The following is a 27,610-nucleotide window of genomic DNA, read 5'->3' as shown; positions in this document are numbered from 1 at the left end:
ACTGTTCAACTAAATATGCACATGCATGCAGTTTGAATCAAAATGTCATACAGCATGTGTTATTCATTTGGGACCATGTCCAAATGAAACAAATCTCTTTATTCAAAATAACTCAAACACAAAAGCAACTCTTGAAAAAAAACACTGAATTCCCTAACATTTTTTGTTTAAAGTAGCTATTTCACACCCAAAATAGAAACGGAAAAAATACAGATAGGTTTGAAAAGGTGATGAGTATTCACAAAATATATTTTTTAATATTGCTTATTAGTTTGACATTTCAGTGCCCAAAAACTGTACTGAATAAAAATACATTTACAAAACCTTTAAAACAAGGGAATACTGTCCCTGATCACATATTTGATGAACTCTAACACAGACTGGACTTTGATAACCCCAACTGAACCAATGTGTAAATTGTAGCCGTAACGCCATTCAGTTCTCCTTGATATATACTTTTAATTAAATACAACATCTTCCATTCAGTTACAAATCTCACAATGGTATTATTTCTCTAAATTAAGCCTAATCACTTTATTTTCTGCATTTCCACCATCACTGTATATATTTGAACAGTAGTTTCATCTGAACATTTTCCAACCAACAAGGTTATAAGGGCGACCTTGCTTGGTTAAGAGTGACATCATCCAAAGTGTAAAGGTGAATTACAGTGACCAAATGAAGTTCCTCACAACAACTGTAAACCAATTTGTGGAGCATCCTTCCTTAACCCCCAAGTGTGCGCTACTTCTCATCAAGGTTTTTAAAGTTTAGGATTGGTATAAGCATTGGCTGTATTAAGTTTTATCCATTATTAAATTCATGCATAAAATTATTTCTCCCTTTAGGAGAAGGGTGGAGAATCAGTACACAGACCTAGAGCAGGGGAGTTACTCCTCCCTAGAGAGGGTGTACCGATGAGTCCTAAGGGTCATCCTGGAGCGACAGTTCCTCAGTTGCTGTCCCCATACTGAGGTTGTCCAGCAAGGCCACAAAGGGATGGTCCGAGCTGTGCTCCATGGCAGAGTAGATGAGTTCGAGGAGGCAAGTCAAGATGAGGAAGACCAGGATCTGGGCCCACAGAGTCACCAGGCAGCGCTCCAATGCCTGTCTCTGTAGGGTCATGGGACTGGCAGGCAGGTCTGGGTATTTAAACTGGACTGGTCACCCCGCTGCACCCTTGATAGGCCTCCGACAGGTGGCACTGGAAGAAAGAGTATAATTTACCACATAAAAAAGGTAAACAAATAGTGGGAGAATATGGAATCTAGGGAGCCTCAGTAAGCAGTAACCATAAAGTCTCTGGGACATAGCCTTATTTAACCTGAGAGATAGCTACCTTACAAATGGTGACTATTCCCCAATTGTCATGGCTTCTGTATGTGTAGTGTTGTTTTATGGAAACTGGACTTACACAATGCCAGTGTGTATAGATTCGGTCTCTAGGAACTCCATCAGGACATCTGTGACCGGCTCCTGAAGAAGAGATACCAATCAGACTGTCTGACCCAAACAGATGAGAGGAAAGAGAAACATCCACACTACCAGTGTCCCTCACCATCTTAAATCAGACCGGATGGAATGGCAAAGAGATAAAAGGTTAGGGGAAAGTCATAAAGCCACTTGTGGTTATTGTGCAAGACCTTAGGTTCAAAGTCGTGAGGTAAAAGTACAGTGAACCTTTTCTTAGTAAAACATTATTTTCGGTATGAATGAGCACTTTGATTAATGCACTAGCTTGGTTATATACATGAACAACCCAATCAAAGTCACAGTGATGGTAAAACCATTAACAGGATAATAAAGTATACCGTGTAGACCTGCATATACACCGTAGCTCTAGTGTATGAACTGTTGAAAGAGTGGAAAGATGGGAATGAATCTGAAAGACAACTAAACATGCTAATGTAAGTGCCTTGATATGCTGTTAGAAAAAGGAGGTCTTTGGGGTGACGCAAGGTGATCGGTTAGCCGTGGTATACTAGTCCACCATCGCCATGTCCTGCTACAAGAAGTGAGAAAAATAATCACTAAAAGTATATTCCACATCCCCTCTACTCACTCTGTTAACCACAGCCCAGTGAATCACCCTGATGGGTTCTGAATTCTAAAGTTGAAATATAAGCAAGGATATTTCATGTTACTGAGGGAGAGAGGGGAATGCAGAACGTTTACATTGTCAGAACATGTTACTGTTAGACATCAGGTATCCTGTGGAAATGAGAAAGGCCACAGTCTGGTACAAGTCAACAAGACAGCCATGAGTTGGGGAGGAGTGAGGAATTTGGGCCAAGGTCAGATCAGATGAAGTGAGAAAGAACAGGAATCACTAAAGTCCTGTCTAGCAACAGAGATGTATTGGCTGTCCATATGTATAAGGAGGAGACTGAGTATAGGGGGAATGTTTAAATACCCGTGCTTGTGTGAATATGTCTTTGTCACCCTTGGGTGAAAACTTGGTTTGAGCTTTTCATAGTTGTCTGTGAGTTTTTACTCTTGTTTATTTAGAACCTAACAACATCCACCCAGTAACCACCAACAACAGCTTGTTACAAATAAGATTACTGAAATGTTTGTGATTACTACTGACCCGGTGGGGCCTTGGCCAACGTCCCAGAATATTACTCCCAGTGTGCTTCTGTGTTCTACTACTGGAGAGAGGGCTTTGACTCTCAATCTGTGATTCCAGAGGAAAACGTAAATACAGAATATCACTCATTGGTCATCACTTTAGTGGGGATTAGATATTTAGGTTGATGTGATTGTTTTGATCTGGTTTTTCTCTAATCTTGACAAACTTCCCTCCTCTACCATCTCAGTAATGCTGAAGCTCTGAGAAAAGGAATAGAAGGAATCATTACGACCGCCACCAAGAGATATAGATGGAGGCTGCACCTGCATGGGTTAAGTTAAGTTGTTTAGAGCCACAGCACAGGACATCCAAAAATATGCTCCAACGGCTTGCTTGATCCCTTAAGTTGTCCCTTAAAACCCAAAAGATGCACCATCTTTGGAGTGTGAGAAGAGTGCATAATGTGCAGATTCAAGATGAAACAAAATGCAAGAAGAGCAGAGATCCCATTCCCTTTGAAGAGTTAATGAGCGAGTTTTTCTAAAAGGGTTACTGATCCTGTGGTATGTCCTAGCAGAGAGGATGTTCTGCTCCGCCCAACTCCATGCCCAGGTGTAACAGGCGATAGGAAGACAGCCACATTCCCATGATTCCCTGCATTCCTCTTGGGATTGAATTCATAGCGCCCCAGAGCTCTCCAAACCCCCTACCAGGGTAGCATCATTGTTATCCCATTACACAAAAGCATTACACTCCAGAAATAATTCCATCACCCATTTTAAAATGTTGAATTTGTGAATAATTCGTAAATAAGGGTACTGGTGGTCTAAGTAGTTGTCAGATTTACCATTCTCGACGATGGCATAAAACACTGATGATAATGATATTCAGCTTTCTTGTTATTCCGAGAGTGCCGTTCCATCTGTTAAAAGTAAGGAGTAACCGAGCTGAGAACCACTGAGACATTGAGACAGTTTGCATTAGAACCCAGGCACAGAAATACCTAACTACTGTCACAAGGTGGCAATGCAGGCAAAAAAAATGTCCTTACTGGAGGAGAATGACATTGCTGCATAGTTCACTATTCTTTGATCATGGTCTCAAAATAAGATCCTAGTAGGAACCACTCACCTGTTCATTACCATGCTGATATTCTTTCTCTAATGAAAGTCTCAGGTTCAGAACAAGGAAGACCATCAGAATCAGAGGTAAACACATCCTTGTTTGAGGACACCGTTTTGTCATCCATTTTAGCATACAGAATCCACATCTGTCTGTAACAAATCTTAATGATTATACCCCACTATTCTTCACTATCAGAGTACTGGTCTGCATCTCCTGTGCCACCGTTCTGTCTGGGCAGGTTCTAGTAGCCTTTGTAGCTTCCTCTCATAGTCACCACCAGTTCTATCTGTCACACACACAGAGATCCATTTCAAACTAAAGACATTGTACAAAGTACCATATGGATAAGTTGTATTAGCAAGTATAGACAGATCAAATACAGAGATTAAAAGGGGCAATTATCAGTAGCTACATCCATTTTTGAACTTATAAATTAATTATGTATACCCATTGATTCTTGAAGAATGTAACTTATATTTGGGTTCTGTCGTACCCCATCAGAACCCAAAATAAGCTTGTTTTACTCCAATGTTTGTAAACAAAGGAAATGTAAACACTGCATAGCCTCAAAACATGGTTAAAACTATGGATGGTCAGTCCTTACATCCATAACTCGGTCTATGAATTAGAGTGGAACCATTTCTCCAGCCCCATCACGCAGTTTTTTAGATTTTTTGTTTCAACTGCTGATTGCCACTTTAATGTGTAGTATTTAGTAGTCTCACCTACAATGGCTCCAGCTTTGACTCCATATTTGAGCAGTGTGGCCTTGAGTTCATCTTCCGTAAGTCAACAGGGGTCAGTCATCTCTGGATCTTCCTTATTTTCTTCTTCCTGTGGGGACAGGAAATGACCAAGTATGATGATACTCACGGAAATCCCTTGACACAACTTCTACCATAACTGAGAAGTGTCTTTTAAAAATGTATTTCAGACCACTGAGCAGGGCTAACTGAACAACGTAAACAGTCATGTTGATTATAATGCTAGACACAATCATGACTAATGTAATGAAAACAAGGACAATTGAATGCTGATCAAAACATCAAAATAATAAGCTAGCTGCTACAGCAAAACATGAATAATCAATATAAGAGCAAGTTGCACAAAGTGCTGGTGTTACAGCATTTCAAATTCAACCTCTTATAGAAGACACCCCGATTGTCTACAATCCAACTTATGTATAAGGCTTGGTGCCAGCCCTTATTCAGGAAATAATTCAGTGTTCATATACATTCATTGACAGGCTAGCTGACGTATTGTTAGTTGCAAAAAAGACAAATCAATTCCAGCCTTTGAAAGCATCAAGCATGTGTTTGAGCAGAACAGAGCCCATATACACCCACAGTATATTAGGTACACCACCCCGTTGACAAAAATGAATCGCTCCTACAGTGAGTCACGTGGCCGTGGCCGATCAGTGAGTGTATAGAAGCAGGTGTGAGAAGAGATCAGCTTGACTCTAATGTGCCTGTGGGCAATCCTTCTCTGCAATACATTCTCAAATGTAAATATAGAAATACAACCATCTAGTCAGTGGGTAGTGCAGTAAAGCATTAAACTCCAGCAAAGTCTGAAACCACACTGAATGATGGCATGGCATTGGCAACCCAGTTCTGGAAGACAGACCCTCACCCCCTCCATGGGCCCCTCCCTGCAGTCCGGTCAGCTAGGCCAACTATATACAGTAGCTGACCTAACAGAGTATCAGTTGATATGGGGCTACAACAGCTGCATGCCACCCTGTGTGCTCCCTTCACTTTAGGCAGTCACCCAGAGACAGTATCAATAATGTTGAACTTCTCTGGGATATTCGGGACGGTAGCATCCCACCCCGCCAACAGCTAGTGAAAGTGCAGGGAACCAAATTAAAAACAAAAATCTCAATTAGAATTCCTCAAGCATACAAGTATTTTACACCATTTTAAAGATAAAATTCTCGTTAAGCCAGCCACACTGTCTGATTTTAAAAAGGCTTTACAGCGAAAGCACCACAAATGATTATGTTAGGTCACCACCAAGTCACAGAAAAACACAGCCATTTTTCCAGCCAAAGAGTGTCACAAAAAGCAGAAATATAGATAAAATGAATCACTAACCTTTGATGATCTTCATCAGATGACACTCATAGGACATCGTGTTACACAAAACATGTATGTTTTGTTCAATAAGGTGCATATTTATATCCAAAAATCTCATTTTACATTGGCATGTTATGTTCAGTAGTTCCAAAACATGTGGTGATTTTGCAGAGAGCCACATCAATTTACAGAAATACTCATAATAAACATTGATACAAGATACAACTATTATACATGGAACTTTAGTTAAACTTCTCCTTAATGCAACCGCTGTGTCAGATTTCAAATCAACTTTACGGAAAAAGCACACCATGCAACAATCTGAGTACGGCGCTCAGAGACCAAAACAGCCAAAGAGATATCCGCCATGTTGTGGAGTCAAAATTAGTCAAAAATAGCATTATAAATATTAACTTACCTTTGATGATCTTCATCAGAATGCACTCCCAGGAATCCCAGTTCCACAATAAATGTTTCATTTGTGCGATAAAGTCCACCATTTCTGTCCAAATACCTCCTTTTGTTAGGGCGTTTGGTAAACAAATCCAAACGCGCGTGCAAGTCCAGCTGAAAGGTCTGACGAAAAGTCAAAAAAGTTATATTACAGGTCGTAGAAACATGTCAAACGAAGTATAGAATCAATCTTTAGGATGTTTTTATCATAAATCTTCAATAATTTTCCAACTGGAGAATTCCTCCTGTAGAAAAGCAATGGGACGTAAGCTAACTTTCACATGACCGAGCGTAACGATCTCATGGCAATCTGCCAGACACCTGGCTCAATCCCCTCTCATTCGCCCCCACTTCACAGTAGAAGCATCAAACAAGGTTCTAAAGACTGTTGACATCTAGTGGAAGCCTTAGGAAGTGCAAAATGACCCCACAGACACTGTATATTGGAATGGCAATGAGTAGAAAAATTACAAACCTCAGATTGCCCACTTCCTGGTTGGGTTTTTCTCAGGTTTTCACCTGCCATATGAGTTCTGTTATACTCACAGACATCATTCAATGAGTTTTAGAAACTTCAGAGTGTTTTCTATCCAAATATACTAATTATATGCATATTCTAGCTTTTATGGCCGAGTAGCAGGTAGTTTACTCTGGGCACCTTATTCATCCAAGCTACTCAATTCTGCCCCCCAGTCACCAAGAAGTGAACTTAATTTACCAGAAGATCTGCCCCATACACAATGAAATCATTATTTAAACACTACATCCAACATTTTAGTATAGTACAGTAAAGTATAGTAATAGCTAAGCTTAAACCATTTGAACATACTTTGGTGAGCAAATGACTCTGTAGCTGTCAAACACTTGGGTTTTCAGCCATTACAGTCACCCACATATGGCTCAGTGTAAACTACAATTCTGACCCTGGGTTTTAACGTTTAGAAACGTCAATAATAATCGCTTTCTAAAACGGTTTTCGAAACATATGCTGATATGCCCTTTATCATTCGTGTCTGCGAGAAATCATCTTTAAAATAATTAAAGATAGTGTAGCAGTTTGGCACAGATCCATACACTGTGTGTGCCTCTAGTTGATGAACTACACTTCCTGCCCAGTTACACACAGGTGTTATTTGGCACGCTAGCAGGGCTGGGGAGTAACTGACTAAATGTATCAATTACATGCAATCTGATTACAAAAAAATTTTACGTTGCTAGCAAAAATATTGTAATCAGATTACAGAATACAAATTTTAAAAAGGAAATTATTAATTATTGGATTACATTTAAATTAAGAAAGGATGTTTGCAACAACAATGACATTCAATTCAGCATTGAAAAAAGGCACAAGTGTTTCTTGAATCCTTCTTGTGTTCTTCTAATGCCTCACTAATGGAAAACAGTCATTTACACTGTAATTGTAGGTATTATCAACAGTAAAAAAATAAATAAAAAATCTGAAAAGTTTAACTGTAGCATACTGTAAATTGTGCTTTGTGGGAAAAATGCTGCATTTCAAATGGTGCTGTAATTCCACCCCACAGAATACAGTACCGTACCCACTAGTGGGTGCATGGTATTGTTGTCTCTGTCTCATTAACATATTGAGGTGTGCATTGTAAGAGGCTACATTTGTTACACCTGTGAGTGAGAATGCTGTACCAATTTAACTCCTATGTGGTTTTAGTGCCCCATCAATTACAAATGTTTAGGGGAAAGATTGGAGTGGCAGAAAGTCTTAAACCTTAAATGTTTGATTATTTTGACCTGTCCTTTTGGTCTGTTTTGCCCTGTAGTCGCTGCCAGTTTGGAAGCCTTTGTTGAGGCCTCTATAAGTGCAAGTGATATAAAAACACCAAATAGTTATTAATATGCTGTAATTTATAAACACTTTACCAAGCAGCCAACCTGCTTCCACCAATCCCTTGTAATTACAGTAAAATACAAAACCATCTCCTCAATAAATGTCATTAATTCATGCTGATTACGGTAGAATTGACATTTTACAGTATAATACAGTATTGTAGGTCTACTGTTTGTCATTACACAGTACTTGCTTTGATACCATATTTATATTACAGGAACTATACTGTAATATGAAATACAGAATTTTACTTGCCATCGAGCTGCTTGTAAGTTAATATGAAATTCATGGCAACCACTTAACAGGAAAGTAATCCAAAAGTAACTGAAAGTAATCAGATTGTGTTACTGAATTTGAATAATCCAAACGTTACTGCTGAACATTTGACAGCTAACTAGTAAAGGATTACATTTAGAAAGTAACCTACCCAACACTGCACGCTAGATTGCCACCTGTGCTTGTTAGCTGTCTATAGCTGTGTTCGAACACTCATACTACCCAGACTAACCGTACTATTTGTGACGTGAATTTAGTATATATATCATATTTATTCTTATTGATCATGGTATGGATATAGTTAGTAAGCCAAAAGTTCCCGGATGTTGTACTAAATTCGCCAAAATATGAAGTATACATGCAGAGGATACTGTTTCTGTACTTCAGGGACCATAATGCAATTCTTCAGGAAACGGACGTGGCTTCACATCGCTTTCAGATTTGAAGAAAATATGCAGCCGAAGTCCAACGATAGCAGATACAAATTCATTGCTTTAACTAATTATAACAAATGTTTTAAAAAAAATTATGCAATGTATTAAAGTAATTACTTTTCAAATAAGTTACCTTACACGTTATGTTGGCTAACAATTTGTTAGTTACGCTGTCCTTACGTACCATAGCATATCATTACAGCAGTATGTACTGGTATGTTAGCTAGCTACTTATACATCAAACTTGCCAGTATATTAACTAAAAGCTATCCAACTTGTAAGTTTGAAAATAAAAGAGAGCCGCACACTCTAGGAACTCAGATGCAAAAATTTAATTACCAACGTTTCGACAGCCAAGCTGTCTTCATCAGGGTATAATCACAAACATTGCGAAATGACTCGTTTATATAGTGTCAAAAGACACAGGTGTCTGTAATCATGGCCAAGAGTGGCCTAATATCATTGGTTAATTCTCAAATATTAAAATGGCATACAAAGAACAGCATACAAACAACAAATGGATATCATATGATCATAGATTCATTTTAGACTACACAAGCTTACAAACAATTACAATGGCAAAGTCACAATAATCACAATAATGGCTTCAGATCAAAGTCTACGTTGAGACCGAAGGGAGCAAGGGTTTTTATATTAAACATCCAGGCAGCCTCTCATTTTAACAATAAATTATCAAGGTCACCCCCTCTCCTAGGGAGGGTGACATGTTCGATGCCAATATAACGCAGAGACTAAATCGAGTGGCCTGCCTCCAAGAAGTGGGCCGCAACTGTATAAGTAAAGTTTTTACACCTAATGGTGCTACGATGCTCTGAGATTCGTACTTTTAATTCGCGCTTTGTTTTACCCACATCATTTTTACCACAAGGACAAGTTATAAGATAAATAACTGCCTTAGTGGAGCACATAATAACACCTTTGATTGGGATCGATTTCCCTGTTTGTGGGTGTTTGAAGGATCTACATTTATAAGTGCCATTGTATTGAGCACAGCCATTACACTTGAAATTTCCATCCAGTAGGGGCGCAAATAGACGTTGTTCGGGAATATCTTGGGGTGGTAAATCAGTGTACCAACTGGTCTCTGAGATTTCTGCCACGCGAGAATACGACCAAGGGAATGTCCGAAAACACATTACGGAGACTATCATCGGATTTTAGGATGTGCCAATGTTTGTGAACAATTCCCTTAATTTGTTCAGAGCACTTTGAATAGCGGGTAGTTAGAACACAAGAATGAGTCTTTTTGCGAGACTGACCTTGAAAAAGGTCATGTCTCGTTTTGTTTAGAATTTTCTCAATGGCAATATTAATCTGATCATTCTTGTAGCCCCTCTCCTTGAACTTTCTTTGCGTCTCAGCCATATTTCTGTCGAAATCTGATTGTTTTTTGCAAATTCTTTTGATTCGACAGAATTGGCTGTAGGGCAAACTATTTTTCAAGGGAAGTGGGTGACAACTATCAGCCCTCAACAAACTGTTACGATCAGTAGGCTTCCTGTAAAGATCAGTGTATAGAACATTATCTTCACACAAGATCAGATTGCATAGTAAATCTCAAATGATCCATAGAACAAAAATATCATCAATATACCGTTTCCAAATAATGATGTTAGGCAAGAAAACATTTTTGAGAGGATTGAAAATAGACTTTTCGGCCATGTAACCCACATACAAATTAGCATAGTTAGGAGCCATGGGAGATCCCATAGCAGTACCCTTCGTCTGAATAAATAAATCATTTAGAAACATGAAATAGTTATGTGTGACTACTATTTCAGCCAATGTTATAATGCATGCACTGGAAGGTAGTTCAATAGGGTCACGTTGCAGAAGAAAATGTTCCATAGCTTCAATACCGCCCTCGTGTGTAATATTTGTGTATAACGACTCAACATCAAAAGTAACTAACAAGGTAATCTCAGGGAGAGGATCAAAAGATTCAATGATAGAGATCATACTGCTGGTATCCTTTACAAATGAGGGGAGCTGTTCTGCGAGTGGCCTAATAAAAAAGTCAACAAAAGTAGATAGAGGGCCGTTACTGCATCAATGCCCGCTACAATAGGGTGCCCTGGAGGTTTTGTAACATTCTTGTGTAATTTCGGCAAAGTATAGAAAGTGGCAATTTTAGGGTGTTGAATAGCCAAAAAGTCATGTTCTTTTTTTGTTATCTGACCAGAACTTAAATACCCATCTAGGACAGTAAAGATAGTATTCTGAAATTGGGAAGTAGGGTCACTTCTGAGTTTCTTGTAAAAGGTGTTGTCAAGCAGTTGTCTATGACACTCATTTACATAAGCTGCCCTATCCATGACTACAACCGACCCACCCTTATCAGCAGGACGAATAAGGACTGACGTATCGGATTGTAAATCAAGCAAAGCTAGTTTTTCATCCTTAGGTAAATTATGGAAAGATTTGGACTCCTGTTTGTTCTTCAGGAGAAGTCCAACATCTTTTTCCACAAGTCTGCAATATGTCTCGATAGAGTGATTGCGATTGGCTGGAGGTATATAATAACTCGTGCTTCTAAAAGGAGTCGGAGTATGTGCAGGAGAGCAACCTACTGGTTCAATAGAAGTGTAAGAATTAGGGGAGCTAAAGTATTCCATTAAACGGATGTTTCTAAAAAACTTAAACATGTCTACCTTAACATCAAAATCATTGCACTGGGTTGTAGGCACAAAAGATAACGCTTTATTAAGCAAAGAGAAATTGGCAGGGCTCAATATCTTGCTTGATAAATTAAAGACACTCAGTCCCGTGGGTTCTGGGACCGTGTGAACAGTCTCCTCTGCCTCTGATAGTTGTTTCTTCTTACCCCGTCGGGTGCGGCATCTCGTCGATGCGCGTGCCTGCGGCCACCTCCGCCCTTCCGTCCTTTCAGTCTCTCGTTGAATAAAAAACGACCACTGGAAGCCGATGAGGCGCTGGTTGTGGAGCGTTGATCAAACGGGGGTGGATCGAAGTAAGCGTCGTCACTCCTGCGTCTGTCATGAGAGGGGGAGCAGGACCTCCCTTGTCAGGGTTTCTCCAGAAGTAGACTTTATCCTCGGCCTTATCTTTTTTGTCTTGGTTCAATTTCTTGATTTTAAGTTCCTTTATTTCTGTAGTCAACTTGTTCTGGAGCGCTTGGTTTGTTTTCATCCGTTCATTGAATATGCCATCATCATTAACAGCTATTTGTAGAGCTGTGCGTTTGTCTTTAATCGTGTTATCCATTTCAATAAAATCCTTTTTCAACTGGTCAACAATTAATTTCATTAAATCAATAGAGCATTTGTTCAGGATGGCACACCAGCGCTCACAGAAATCATCTGTGCGCTGTCCCAATGATGGTTATTTTTGAATAATACCTTGACGGACATAATCACTAAGAGTGACGAAATGTAGATGCATTCTCGTCTGGCGTTTAGATAAATGTAACAGTTCTTTCGAGAGGTCAGATTTACCTCCCGGCATGTCACAAAAGGACTCCGACACAATTATCTTATTTTAATTTTATTTATTTCACCTTTATTTAACCAGGTAGGCAAGTTGAGAACAAGTTCTCATTTACAATTGCGACCTGGCCAAGATAAAGCAAAGCAGTTCGACACATACAACAACACAGAGTTACACATGGAGTAAAACAAACATACAGTCAATAATACAGTAGAAACAAGTCTATATACGATGTGAGCAAATGAGTTGAGATAAGGGAGGTAAAGGCAAAAAAAGGCCATGGTGGCAAAGTAAATACAATATAGCAAGTAAAACACTGGAATGGCAGATTTGCAGGGGAAAAATGTGCAAAGTAAAAATAAAAAAAATGATGGGGTGCAAAGGAGCAAAATAAATAAAATAAATACAGTATGGAAAGAGGTAGTTGTTTGGGCTAAATTATAGATGGGCTGTGTACAGGTGCAGTAATCTGTGAGCTGCTCTGACAGCTGGTGCTTAAAGCTAGTGAGGGAGATAACTGGAAACACTTTCAGAGATTTTTGTAGTTCGTTCCAGTTATTGGCAGCAGAGAACTGGAAGGAGAGGCGGCCAAAGAAATAATTGGTTTTGGGGGTGACCAGAGAGATATACCTGCTGGAGAGCGTGCTACAGGTGGGTGATGCTATGGTGACCAGCGAGCTGAGATAAGGGGGGACTTTACCTAGCAGGGTCTTGTAGATGACCTGGAGCCAGTGGGTTTGGCGACGAGTATGAAGCAAGGGCCAGCCAACGAGAGCGTACAGGTCGCAGTGGTGGTAGACTGTGATAGACTGCATCCAATTTGTTGAGTAGGGTATTGGAGGCTATTTTGTAAATTACATCGCCGAAGTCGAGGATTGGTAGGATGGTCAGTTTTACAAAGGTATGTTTGGCAGCATGAGTGAAGGATGCTTTGTTGCAAAATAGGAAGCCAATTCTAGATTTAACTTTGGATTGGAGATGTTTGATGTGGGTCTGGAAGGAGAGTTTACAGTCTAACCAGACATCTAGGTATTTGTAGTTGTCCACGTATTCTAAGTCAGAGCCGTCCAGAGTAGTGATGTTGGACAGGTGGGCAGGTGCAGACAGCGATCGGTTGAAGAGCATGCATTTAGTTTTACTTGTATTTAAGAGCAATTGGAGACCACGGAAGGAGAGTTGTATGGCATTGAAACTTGCCTGGAGGGTTGTTAACACAGTGTCCAAAGAAGGGCCAGTATACAGAATGGTGTCGTCTGCGTAGTGATGGATCAGAGACTCACCAGCAGCAAGAGCGACATCATTGATGTATACAGAGAAGAGAGTTGGTCCAAGAATTGAACCCTGTGGCACCCCCATAGACTGCCAGAGGTCCGGATAACAGATCCTCCCATTTGACACACTGAACTCTATCAGAGAAGTAGTTGGTGAACCAGGCGAGGCAATCATTTGAGAAACCAAGGCTGTTGAGTCTGCCAATAACAATGTGGTGATTGACAGAGTTGAAAGCCTTGGCCAGATCAATGAATACGGCTGCACAGTAATGTTTCCTATCGATGGCGGTTAAGATATCGTTTAGGACCTTGAGCGTGGCTGAGGTGCACCCATGACCAGCTCTGAAACCAGTTTGCATAGGAGAGAGGGTATGGTGAGATTCGAAATGGTCAGTAATCTGTTTGTTGACTTGGCTTTCGAAAACCTTAGAAAGACAGGGTAGGATAGATATAGATCTGTAGCAGTTTGGGTCAAGAGTGTCCCCCCCTTTGAAGAGGGGGATGACCGCAGCTGCTTTCCAATTTTTGGGAATCTCAGACGACACAAAAGAGAGGTTGAACAGGCTAGTAATAGGGGTGGCAACAATTTCGGCAGATCATTTAGAAAGAAAGGGTCCAGATTGTCTAGCCCGGCTGATTTGTGGGGGTCCAGATTTTGCAGCTCTTTCAGAACATCAGCTGACTGGATTTGGGAGAAGGAGAAATGGGGAAGGCTTGGGCGAGTTGCTGTGGGGGGTGCAGTGCTGTTGACCGGGGTAGGGGTAGCCAGGTGGAAAGCATGGCCAGCCGTAGAAAAATGCTTATTGAAATTCTCAATTATAGTGGATTTATCAGTGGTGACCGTGTCTCCTATCTTCAGTGCCGTGGGCAGCTGGGAGGAGGTGTTCTTATTCTCCATGGACTTTACAGTGTCCCAGAACTTTTTTGAGTTAGTGTTGCAGGAAGCAAATTTCTAGCCTTGGCTTTTTTAACTGCCTGTGTATATTGGTTTCCGAGCTTCCCTGAAAAGCTGCATATCACGGGGGCTGTTCGATGCTAATGCAGAACGCCATAGGATTTTTTTGTGTTGGTTAAGGGCAGTCAGGTCTGGGGAGAACCAAGGGCTATATCTGTTCCTGGTTCTACATTTCTTGAATGGGGCATGCTTATTTAAGATGGCATCCTCTACTGACGGGATGAGATCAATATCCTTCCAGGATACCCCGGCCAGGTGGATTAGAAAGGCCTGCTCGCTGAAGTGTTTCAGGGAGCGTTTGACAGTGATGAGTGGAGGTCGTTTGACCGCTGACCCATTACGGATGCAGGTAATGAGGTAGTGATCGCTGAGATCTTGGTTGAAGACAGCAGAGGTGTATTTGGAGGGCGAATTAGTTAGGATGACATTATGAGGGTGCCCGTGTTTACTGATTTAGGGTTGTACCTGGTAGGTTCATTGATAATTTGTGTGAGATTGAGGGCATCAAGCTTAGATTGTAGGATGGCTGGGGTGTTAAGCATGTTCCAGTTTAGGTCGCCTAGCAGCACGAGCTCTGAAGATAGATGGGGGGCAATCAGTTGGTAGGTATGATAGGATGTGAATACAGTGGAGGTAAACCTAGGTATTGAGTGATGATGAGAGAGATATTGTCTCTAAAAACATCATTGAAACCAGGAGATGTCATCGCATGTGTGGGTGGTGGAACTAATAGGTTGGTTAAGGTGTAGTGAGCAGGACTAGAGGCTCTACAGGGAAATAAACCAATAAACACTAACCAGAACAGCAATGGACAAGGCATGTTGACATTAAGGAGAGGCATGCTTAGTCGAGTAATCAAAAGGGTCCCGTGAGTAGTGAGGTTGGTTGGGGTCACGGCGATTCAGACAACTAGCCGGGCCATCGGTAGCAAGCTATCATAGGATGGAGATCTGTTTTTAGCCACCTCGTGCGTTTCCGTCGGTAGGATTAGTGGGGTTCCGTGTGGTAGAGGGGATCAATCCAATTCACAAAAAATATATATATAGTTATAGAGGCCCAAGAAGAAAAAAATAAGTGTCCGATAGATCTTTTCAGATAGCAGCCGATAAGACAGCTAACGATTAGCGGGCCGCAGATGGGTGTTCAGGTAACGTCGCGACGGAGGAGCCAGCTGGATAACTCCCTCAGGCAGATAAAGTCGGTAGTCCAGTTGTGAAGACCTGGTGGGGCTCTTATCACGCTCCCTTTGGCTATATTCAAAGTAATCTTGTATGGGTCTATGACCAGTGTCAGGAAAATAATTATAATTTGGCATCGTTTAAGAGCTTTTTTGTTGGTAGAGTGCTGTTTACTGGGTAACAATATAGAAGAAAAAGTAATGTACACCTATTTAGGCGAGGTGCTGGCTAGCGGAGTAGAAAACTTGAAAATAAAAGAGAGCCGCACACTCTAGGAGCTCAGATGCAAAAATGTAATTACCAACGTTGAGACAGCCAAGCTGTCTTCATCAGGGTATAATCACAAACACTGCGAAATGACTCGTTTCTTCTAGATTATCCAACTTGTAAGGTCAGAACGCTCAAATCAACGCTACTCCTCGGGCCCGAGCATCCAGTGTGCACTCCGAGAGTGAAACACTCTGAATTTACGAGCGCACTCTGGCACTCCAGATTTGAATTTAAGAACACACCCTAAGTTGTAAAATGTTTAACTAGTAATTTGTTATGCTAACTAGCTAGCAAGAGGTTGCATAGCAACAGCATCAACTTCCGGTAGACTGGCAAAGAGCTAGTACGCTCAACTGAAAGGATACTGTTCCATTTACAGTACACTAAAATTAACTAATAGTATTTAGTATACAGTACATTAGTATGGGTATTCAAACACATATTGTTTTCTGTAAACAAGCACTGTAACATGAAGATATGGCCGTGTGGGAACACTGAACCTATAAAAGGCATGTAGTAATTTACCTTTTGTTTTTGTTTAATGATTTCTTGGTGATATGATCCTTAACAAAACTATCGTCAATAGGTGCAAGGATGCATCAGGACTGCAGATTTGGCCAATGCAATAAATTGCAATGTCCGTACTGTGAGATGCCTAAGACAGCGCTACAGGGAGACAGGACGGACAGCTGATCGTCCTCGCAGTGGCAGACCACATGTAACAACACCTGCACAGGATCAGACCTGCGTGACAGGTACAGGATGGCAACAACAACTGCCCGAGTTACATCAGGAACGCACACTCCCTCCATCAGTGCTCAGACTGTCCGCAATAGGCTGAGAGAGGCTGGACTAAGGGCTTGTAGGCCTGTTGTAAGGCAGGTCCTCACCAGACATCACCAGCAACAACGTCGCCTATGGGCACAAACCCATCGTCGCTGGACCAGACAGGACTGGCAAAAAGTGCTCTTCACTGATGAGTCGCGATTTTGTCTCACAAGGGGTGATGGTCGGATTCGCATTTATCGTCGAAAGAATGAGCGTTACACCGAGGCCTGTACTCTGGAGCTTGATCGATTAGGAGGTGGAGGGTCCGTCATGGTCTGGGGGGGGTGTCACAGCATCATCGGACTGAGCTTGTTGTCATTGCAGGCAAACTCAACGCTGTGCGTTACAGGGAAGACATCCCCCTCCCTCATGTGGTACCCTTCCTGCAGGCTCATCCTGACATGACCCTCCAGCATGACAATGCCACCAGCCATACTGCTCGTTCTGTCCGAGATTTCCTGCAAGACAGGATTGTCAGTGTTCTGGATCTCAATCCCACTGAGCACGTCTGGGACGTGTTGGATCGGAGGGTGATGGCTAGGGCCATTCCCCCCCTGAAATGTCTGGGATCTTGCATGTGCCTTGGTGGAAGAGTGGGGTAACATCTCACAGCAAGAACTGGCAAATCTGGTGCAGTCCATGAGGAGAAGATGCACTGCAGTACTTAATGCAGCTGGTGGCCACACCAGATTCTGACTATTACTGTTGACCCCCCCCCCCCTTTGTTCAGGGACACATTATTCAATTTCTGTTCATCACGTCTGTGGAACTTGTTCAGTTTATGTCTCAGTTGTTGAATCTTGTTATGTTAATACAAATATTTACACATGTTAAGTTTGCTGAAAATAAATGCAGTTGACAGTGAGAGAAGTTTCTTTTTTTGCTGAGTTTAGAAAGATCAATTGATCTAGATCAGAAGAACACACATCTACAACAATGTATATAAAACAGTTTTGGCTTGATTCTCAAGCCTTGAGGATTAGTAAAGCCATTCACTCGAGCTACTTAATACAAATAGTTATCTGTCCTATTGACATGACAGTTCTACTCACTGTGGGCATTCCGAGTCTTTTCAGTGAGCCGACTCATTTTGGTCCGTTCAAGTAAAAGTGTTCAAAATACTTAAATCGACCTAGAACCATGAAAAAAAATAGCAAATCCTTCATGTAAATCCCAAGAGGTGGAATACCATTATGTCAGATTGTGAAATGCTCGTTCAAATACATTTAGTATTTTTTTCTACGCACTGTCTTGGACTTTCACAATGTCTTGCTGGTCATCTTCCTCGTCTCTAGAGATATCTGGAGCATTTTTTTGACTGATGTGTTTCAATTATAGTTTCATATGGACTTGCGCTCTGCCGCAGGAAGCGTAACATTGTGGGCTATCAACTCCGACTTAGTCTTGGCTTGGAGAACTGAGCGGGGTCTTCTACGAACATCGGCATGTCACGTGTTGAGCAACAGACCAAAATAAACACCAAGCAATATGCCAACTTGTTTACAAGCTACTCAAGTAGAAGACGTCCAATGTCAATGATCCAGCAATAGTTGCTAGCTACATCGTCAACCTGCTGGTAAACCAACAACACACTAGTCACTTGATATGCCAGCTCAATTAGCATTTGGTAGCATTGCCTTTCAAATAGTTTAACTTGGGTCAAATGTTTCAGGTAACCTTCCACAAGCTTCCCACAATAAGTTGGGTGAATTTTGGCCCATTCCTCCTGACAAAGCTGGTGTAACTGAGTCAGGTTTGTAAGGCCTCCTTGCTCGCACATGATTTTTCAGTTACGCCCACACATTTTCTATAGGATTGAGGTCAGGGCTTTGTGATGGCCACTCCAACACCTTGACTTTGTTGTCTCTAAGCCATTTTGCCACAACTTTGGAAGTATACTTGGGGTCATTGTCTATTTGGAAGACACATTTGCGACCAAGCTTTAACTTCCTGACTGATGTCTTGAGATGTTGCTTCAATATATCCACGTAATTTTCCATCCTCATGATGCCATCTATTTTGTGAAGTGCACCAATCCCTCCTGCAGCAAAGCACCCCCACAACATGATGCTGCCACCCCGTGCTTCACGGTTGGGAGGGTGTTCTTCGGCTTGCAAGCCTCCCCCTTTTTCCTCCAAACATAACGATGGTCATTATGGCCAAACAGTTCTATTTTTGTTTCATCAGACGAGAGGACATTTCTCCAAAAAGTACAGTCTTTGTTCCCATGTGCTTTTGCAAACCATAGTCTGGCTTTTATATGGCGGTTTTGGAGCAGTGGCTTCTTCCTTGCTGAGCGGCCTTTCAGGTTATGTCGATATAGGACTCGTTTTACTGTGGATATAGGTACACCTGTTTCCTCCAGCATCTTCACAGGGTCCTTTGCTGTTGTTCTGGGATTGATTTGCACTTTTCGCACCAAACTTCATTCATCTCTAGGAGACAGAATGGGTCTCCTTCCTAAGCGGTATAACGGCTGCATGGTCCCATGGTGTTTATACTTGCGTACTATTGTTTGTACAGATGAACGTGGTACCTTCAGGCATTTGGAAATTGCTCCCAAGGATGAACCAGACTTGTGGAGGTCTACAATTTGGAGGTCTTGGCTGATTTCTTTTGATTTTCCCATGATGTCAAGCAAAGAGGCACTGAGTTTGAAGGTAGGCTTTGAAATACATCCACAGGCACACCCACAATTGACTCAAATGATGTCATTTAGCCTATCAGAAGTTTCTAAAGCTGTGACATATTTTTCTGGAATTTTCCAAGCTGTTTAAAGGCACAGTCAACTTGAGCGCCAAATCTAGGACCAAAAGTATCCTTAACAGCTTCTACCCCCAAGACTGCCATAAGACTGCTGAACAATTAATCAAACGGCCACCGGACTATTTATATTGACACCCCCCCCTACATGTACACTGCTGCTACTCGCTGTTTATTATTTATGCATAGTCACTTCACCCCTACCTACATGTACAAATTACTTTACTGACTTTATTCTCCCCATGGGGAAATTTTGTTGCAGTGTCATGTAAGTTAGTCTAGCCAGCTATCTAAACTTGTGCCCAGGGGCCCTGACCTCCAGGGGGGCCCCATTAATTTTTTTTGTCACTCTCACTTAGATATTATTAACATGTCATAAGTCTTGGCAAAATGTGTAGAATTTCAGGAAATTGTCTTTAAAACTGCAAAAACTACAACACAAAGGATAGCCTAATGCAGAAACATAATACAGTGATGTGAAAAAGTATTTGCCCCCTTCCTGATTTCTTTTTTTGTTGCACATTTATCACACTGAAATGTTTCAGATCATCAAACACATTTTAATATTACGCAAAGAGAAAACACAAAATGCAGTTTTTAAGTGATAATTTTGTTTATTAAGGGAAAAAAGCTATCCGAACCTTCATGGCCCTATGTGACAAAGTGATTGCCCCCCCTTGTTAAATCATGAATTTACTGTGGTTAATCAAATTTTTTGGAAAGTTGAGTTCAATTTCACTAGCCACACCCAGGCCTGATTACTGCCAGACCTGTCAAATCAAGAAATCACTTAAATAGAACCTGTATGACAAAATGAAGTAGGCCAAAAGATCTGAAAAAAAAGACATCATGCTGCGATCCAAAGAAATTCAGGAACAGATGAGAAACAAAGTAATTGACATCTATCAGTCTGGAAAGGGTTACAAAGCCATTTCTAAAGCTTTGGGACTCCAGCGAACCACGGTGAGAGCCATTATCCACAAATGGAGAAAATTTGGAACATTGGTGAAACTTCCCAGAAGTGGCCGGCCTACCAAAATTACCCCAAGAGCGCAGCGACGACTAATCCAAGAGGTCACAAAAGAACCCACAACAACATCTAAAGAACTGCAGGCCTCACTTGCCTCAGTTAAGGTCAGTGTTCATGACTCAACCATAAGAAAGAGACGGGGCAAAAATGGCATCCATGGCAGAGTTCCAAGGCGAAAACCACTGCTGAAAAAATAACGTAAAGGCTCGTCTCACTTTTGGCAAAAAAACATCTTGTCACGTCCTGACCCTTATTGTCTATGGTGAAGTAGGTCAGGGCGTGACTGGGGGTTTAGTCTAGTTTATTATTTCTATGTGGGGTTCTAGTTTTGTTTTTCTATGTTGGTTATTTAGTATGATTCCCAATTAAAGGCAGCTGGTAATCGTTGTCTCTAATTGGGGATCATATTTAAGTAGCATTTTTTCCACCTGTGTTTTGTGGGATATTGTTTGTGTAGTTGCATGTTAGCACTCCATTGTCGTCACGTTTCATTGATTCTTTTGTTGTGTGGTTCACTTACTTTAAATAAAAAGATGTGGAATCCAGATCACGCTGCACGTTGGTCCGAGTATGCTTCCAACGATCGTGACACATCTTGATGATCCCAAAGACTTTTGGGAAAATATTCTGTGGACTGATGAGACAAAATTTTAACTTTTTGGAAGGTGTGCGTCCCGTTACATCTGGCGTAAAAGTAACAGCATTTCAGAAAAATAACATCATACCAACAGTCAAATATGGTGGTGGTAGTGTGATGGTCTGGGGCTGCTTCAAGACCTGGACGACTTGCTGTGATTGATGGAACCATGAATTCTGCTCTCTACCAAAAAAATCCTGAAGGAGAATGTCCGGCCATTAGTTTGTGACCTCAAGCTGAAGCGCACTTGGGTTCTGCAGCAGGACAATGATCCAAAACACAACAGCAAGTCCACCTCTGAATGGCTTAAACAAAATGAAGGTTTTGGAGTGGCCTAGTCAAAGTCCGGACTTGAATCCAATTGAGATGCTGTGGCGTGACCTTAAAAAGGCGGTTCATGCTCAAAAACCCTCCAATGTGGCTGAATTAAAACAATTCTGCAAAGAAGAGTGGGCCAAAATTCCTCCACAGCGATGTGAAAGACTCATTGCTAGTTATTGAAAACTCTTGATTGCAGTTGTTGCTGCTGAGGGTGGCACAACCAGTTATTAGGTTTAGGGGGCAATTACTTTTTCACATAGGGCCATGAAGGTTCGGATAGCTTTTTTCCCTTAATAAATGAAATCATCACTTAAAAACTGCATTTTGTGTTTACTTGGGTTATCTTTGTGTAATGTTTAAAATTAATAAATGAAATCATCACTTAAAAACTGCATTTTGTGTTTACTTGGGTTATCTTTGTGTAATGTTTAAAATTAATAAATGAAATCATCACTTAAAAACTGCATTTTGTGTTTACTTGGGTTATCTTTGTGTAATGTTTAAAATGGTTTGATCTCAAACATTTAAGTGTGACAAATGTTCAAAAAAATAAGAAATCAGGAAGGGGGCAAATACTTTTTCACAGCACTTGTTCCTAAATGATGGACAGCTGATTAGTTTCATTTTCAGACAGGACATTTGGACTTTTCAGTTAATTGATGATGAGCCTGTTGTTGATTTTGAGACATTATTTTGTGATATAAATAAAGTACAATAATAAACGGGGCTATGAATTTCTGCAAGTGATAGGGGAAAAGTGATATTCCTTCATCATGGTCTATGTTTAGGATACAGTCAGTACCCTTGTTGCATTTCCACTCTGTACCCAATGGCTTTAAACCCTATATGACATACCAGAGAGAAATCACATAGGAATAGAAAGCCATAGAACACAGGCATGGCCAAAGGATCAGAGAAAACATCAAACTACTAAATAATCCCAATGTGCTTATTTTGTTTATTAGCTTCCCAAATGATACGCAGCAATATGTTCAATGCCGTGTGGCACACTTATGATTTTGATATCAGAAGCTAAAAAATAGGAATAATCAGGGCAGGTTGCAGGGAGGCAGTGCTCAGGATTTAAAACTCACATCCCCATGAATAATTAACCAAAGGAACTGAACTGGTAGTATTCAACTGGGGCCTCGGAGGAATTAAATGATAGTATCTTATTATGTTTTTCTTTTTTCAACTGATCCCTCAGTGAACAAATGAGAATTGTGTTTTTGACAGAGCTATCCCTATTCAATGCTTTAGTCTAAAATATCCTCCTATCTCAAACATTTAATTCCCAAGGGTAATTACAGACAATAATCTTTGATGAAAAAAAACCCACTGCTTTCAGTCAATGTCTGATGGTAAAAGGTAGAACGTTAATCAAAAGGGGGTTTGTGGTTTAAAGGGAAGCAGTGAATACAAGAAGGTTTACGTAAACAGTCCTTTCTGTTCAGTGGCAGGCCTCTTCCTGACTTTTGGAACCACTGACAAAGGATTAGAAAATGACCTCAGCATTGATTCATTCATGACTGAGACACAGAGAACTAAGCAGATTTGGGCAATTAACTAAATCTTTGTGCAAACAGATAGAGGCCGTATTTGGGATTGGGAACAGGACGATAAGCTTTAGTTGCATGGACATAATTCTGCCCATTTTAAGTTACAGTGTCTTCAGAAAGTATTCACACCCCTTTGACTTTTCCCGCATTTTGTTGTTACAGCCTGAATTTAACATGGATTAAATTGAGATTTTGTGTCATTGGCCTGCACACAATATCCCAGAATGTCAATGTGGAATTCTTTTTTTAGACAATTTTACAAATTAATAAAAAATGAAAAGCTGAAATGTCCCGAGTCAATAAGTATTCAACCCCTTTGTTATGGCAAGCCTAAATAAATTAATGAGTAAAAATGGGCTTAATCAGTCAAACAACAAGTTGCATGGACTCCCTCTGTGTGCAATAATAGTGTTTAACATGATTTTTAATTACTACCTCATCTCTGTACTCCACACATACAATTATCTGTAACCAAAGACCAAATATACACAGGAGTTGCTTACCAAGATGACATTGAATGTTCCAGAGTCACCTACTTAGATGGCAAGAATTGGAAATGGCTGTTTAGCAATGATCGACAACCAACTTGACAGAGCTTGAAGAATTTAACAAAGAATGTGCAAATATTGTACACTCCGGGTGTGCAAAGCTCTTTGATACTTACCCAGAAAGACGCACAGCTGTAATCACTGCCAGAGGTGATTATAGTTTGTATTGACTCAGGGGGTTGAATACTTATATAATCAAGATATATTACGATTTGTTCATATTTGTTTTGCAAATGTTATATTTTGTCTTCCACTTCGACATTACAGAGTATTTTGTGTATATTATTGATAAAAAAGTACAATTAAATCCTTTTTAATCCCACCTTAAAACAAAATGTGCACTGTATGTAAGGCACTGTCTGCTATTTTCAGAGACACTTGGCCTTGTTCAATCAAAGATGGTAGCCTAACTGGGTCTTCCAGGATAGGTCCAATACAACAATATCCCCACTCAGCGAGAAAATATTTGCACACAAAATAATTTTAAAAACTATGCAATAGAAAGGATTTTTCTTCATTTACAAACCAATTCCCTATACCGCATACCCAAAATACATAGAGATAAACATCTGAACACATTATTTAACAAAGGGGCCAACTATACTTACTATTAGTGCGATGTCTTCTGTGCAGCTCTTCTGGCTGAAACGCATACGCAAATCACTGTTAACTCTCCCCTTCTCCCCATGTTTCTATTGGTCTGTACCAGTCAGAAACTTCCCATGTACACTTTTTTAGGGGTTAATCAAGCTGCCCATCTCTGCTGAGGAAAAAGTACAAAACATACAAATCCTGGATGATCTAGTCTAGCTCAGAGAAGAAAATGGGCAACTGAGGAGGACAGAGGCAGTATTTGTTGACATTGTATCGAGTGGCATTTGAGGCACAGGGGGGCCAGGTATTTGTCAGTCAGTGTTCAGGGTTTCTGGTGCTTGCTGTGTCTCCAACTCAAACAACAAAAGACCCATTGAGGCAAACAGTTTTTTTTCTTCTTCTCTGAACTCAAAGCTTCCTGTAGGGATGTGACTGTCCACTGCAGAGCAGGGCTTATGTGTTAGCCAGTCTCAAGTTATTCAGGCAAAACACAAAAAGGGTATGACGTTTATAGACTGCCAAGCAGCTTTGTTCTTTGACCATATGGGGGTTGTATATGGCTGTATTATAGTTGCAAAACAGCCAGGCCCTCTTAAGACAGGAAGTGTACAGAGTACAGGCCAATATGCAACAGAGCTAAGGCTACAGTACATTCAGAGCTTTCCTTGTCATATGTTCCTGGATTTAATGATTTAGATATGAAGGCCCTACAGTACCTAACATTCTATAATAATGTTATTCTGTCCAGGTAACTTACCATTGTCTGCCATTGTCTCACTGTCCCATCTCATTATTATTCTGTTCTAATAGTCTCCCTGCCAGCCTGGGTGAACATTTCATTTGGCCCGCAGACATTAGATGGCTATTATTGGTGAGAATATTCCCTGCTCACTTTATTGGAAATCAGTGAGCTCTCACAACCCTAGCGTCTGCTTTCCCCAGACACCAAATTCAAACCCTGAGTTGACAGGCCCCTCTGGCCCCCTCCGTCCTCCAGATCCCTTAACTCCAGGGAGCCTACTGATGCATGTCTTGGCATAAATTAGCAAGGCCTCTGCTCTGTTTTGCTGTGTGTGTCAGACACTGGCCAGAAGATAAGGTGAATCTCAGGGAGGAGGATTAGCGCTAATCCCAAACATCCTACAACGTTTAATCTCTACTGGGAGCCAATTGGAGTAATTGTCACACTGTCTCACACACCAGATGTGTATGTCTGTGTGTTTGTAATCACATACCAGGTGTGTATCTGTCTATAGAGTAATGGACTAAACAACATAGAACATAGAAAAAGAGACATCTAAGTGCAGAGGTTCTGGGTTGCATTTAATGGGGCCCTTCACTATTACAATGCAGGATAAGATACATTCCATCATTTGCAGTTGCGTTTTAAACTCTGTGATTTAAACCGAAACCATCTCACAGAGGTTTTTACTTGTTTCCCCCATTACACAGGAATAAACGACAGCACCCAAATGTCCAGCCAGTCACATTACAACCCACTATTCATTCAATACACATGTACCTACTACTGTCAGCCTACACAGTCACTATCACAGGCAAACAGTGCATTCTGTAAGCAGCAGAACAACTATAAGATCCTCTTGTTTGAAACTGCATTTAATTCAGAAAACAATTACCAATGAATGTAGAATTAGTTTATACGTACAGTTAAAATACAAAATAATGGCATAGCCCATAGTTTACTGATAGACAGATTTATTCTTTGTAATAAATCTCTCACTTACCTCCATTTCCTCCTCCTCTGGCTGTGTCCACGCTAGAGCGAGAATGGCATCCCTTCACTGACACTGTATAGAGAGACAATGGGTAATGGGGGGAGGAGTTCATGTGTGAGCTGGAGGAGAAAGTGGTAGAGGGAGTAAAGCAGAATGAAAACGGAAAGAGGGAGAGCTTTGCAGGATCAATTGCAGCAAATACTTACAAATTCATAAATCTGACAAAACGCTGCTGGAGTGGCAATTTCAGAAATCCCAGTTGCGGTGTCGGAGAATAATCAAGAAAAAATCGCTCTTCTCATGGGGATATGAAAGGGGGAAAATACAAGGACTGGGAGAGAGAAAGGGTCCTGGCTTTAAACAAATCCCCTTCTTAAATGGGGTTCTTTGAATGAGAGTTCTTAAGATTCCGAGTTGGCAGTGTGCCCATGTGTGTTGGATGGTGAGGATAAAAGAGAGGGTTGTAGGGGGGCATCTATTGTGTGAGTCCCCTTCCTTTCAACCCTGGAACTCCAGTTGATCTTTGCAGGTGGCGGATAGCTGCTGAATCTTCCCAAAGATTCATTGTTTATTAACCTCTGGGTTGGAAGGTTTTTTTTGTACATTTTGTTTCATCTGTTACATTGTAACTGCCGACATTGACATGAACTTTGATATCTTCTCCCAGCACAGAAAAGTAGTGGATTGACATGGAAGAAAAGAGCAGGCAAATGGAACATGTCTGAGAGAAGCAGTGGGACTCAAATCAATGCAGAAAAATCCTGGTATCCTCATTGCTCAGAGAGCTTTTTCACTATTCTTTGTTCAGGCCGTCTTTCTTCCTTCTTTGTCCTCTTTAAGAGTCCTCATCACTGGCAGAGGGAGAATGCCGCTTGCGGTGCAGGGATGAAGACAGCAGGCGCTGTGCCCCGCTCTTAGCCACATTCTCTCTCTACCTCACCTTTCTCCTCCTCTCTCCATCCGCTTCCCCTGTTAACACATTCCCCTCTGCTTTTAAAAAACTGGGTGAAGGGAAGGGGGGTAGAAAATTAGCTACTCTATAAGTAAGAACAAGAGGAGAGAAATAAAGTGGAAGAAACCAGAGGGAGAATAAAAGGGAATTGTTAAAGATTTAATGAGTGAAAAGGTTTAGGACATGATGTCATGACAACTTGTTCATCGCTGTAGATATTCTGATGAGAAAAAAATAAGTAAAATAGAGTAGGTTGGAGAATGGTTAGAGGGGAGTAATGAAACTGCTTCCCTCGCTCTGCATCCCCACTCTACTCCCTGTCTGCCTGCATCCCCACTCTACTCCCTGTCTGCCTGCATCCCCACTCTACTCCCTGTCTGCCTGCATCCCCACTCTACTCCCTGTCTGCCTGCATCCCCACTCTACTCCCTGTCTGCCTGCATCCCCACTCTACTCCCTGTCTGCCTGAATCCCCACTCTACTCCCTGTCTGCCTGCATCCTGCACAGCTTGTACTGCATCAGTGCTTCTAGAAAAGCCCGCACTCAGTCTCCCCGCCGCCACCCCCCCCCCCCCCCCCCCCCGGCCCCCACTCTACTCTCTCTCCTCTCTTCTCCTCACTTTCCCTCAAATAGATGCACAGGCTCAGTTCATTACTGTTCACCAGGTCTCCCTGAGATGCGCTTCACTGCTCTA

The 27,610-nt window shown here is 41.2% G+C and overlaps 1 non-coding gene across 6 annotated transcripts; it reads right to left on the bottom strand.

The window, feature by feature from the left end:
* Nucleotides 1-57: 57 nt before the first annotated feature.
* LOC110492154 (uncharacterized) lies at nucleotides 58-26,932 on the bottom strand. Of its 6 annotated transcripts, XR_016487322.1 has the most exons (8): nucleotides 26,170-26,932; nucleotides 25,973-26,035; nucleotides 24,242-24,275; nucleotides 4,423-4,531; nucleotides 3,704-3,983; nucleotides 3,420-3,494; nucleotides 1,415-1,476; nucleotides 58-1,204 (listed from the first exon to the last, which is right to left on the bottom strand). It is a non-coding gene; the product is annotated as an uncharacterized LOC110492154 (transcript). The 6 variants fall into 6 exon arrangements; XR_016487321.1 differs by lacking the exon at nucleotides 3,420-3,494; XR_016487323.1 differs by lacking the exon at nucleotides 3,420-3,494 and having other exon boundaries at nucleotides 232-1,204; nucleotides 3,872-3,983.
* Between the last annotated feature and the right edge of the window lie 678 nt (nucleotides 26,933-27,610).

This window comes from Oncorhynchus mykiss, chromosome 16 (genome assembly GCF_057628025.1).
Source record: "Oncorhynchus mykiss isolate SJ-2025 chromosome 16, ASM5762802v1, whole genome shotgun sequence".
Taxonomy (NCBI): Eukaryota; Metazoa; Chordata; class Actinopteri; order Salmoniformes; family Salmonidae; genus Oncorhynchus; species Oncorhynchus mykiss.
This window is presented reverse-complemented; position numbering and strand designations above follow the sequence as displayed.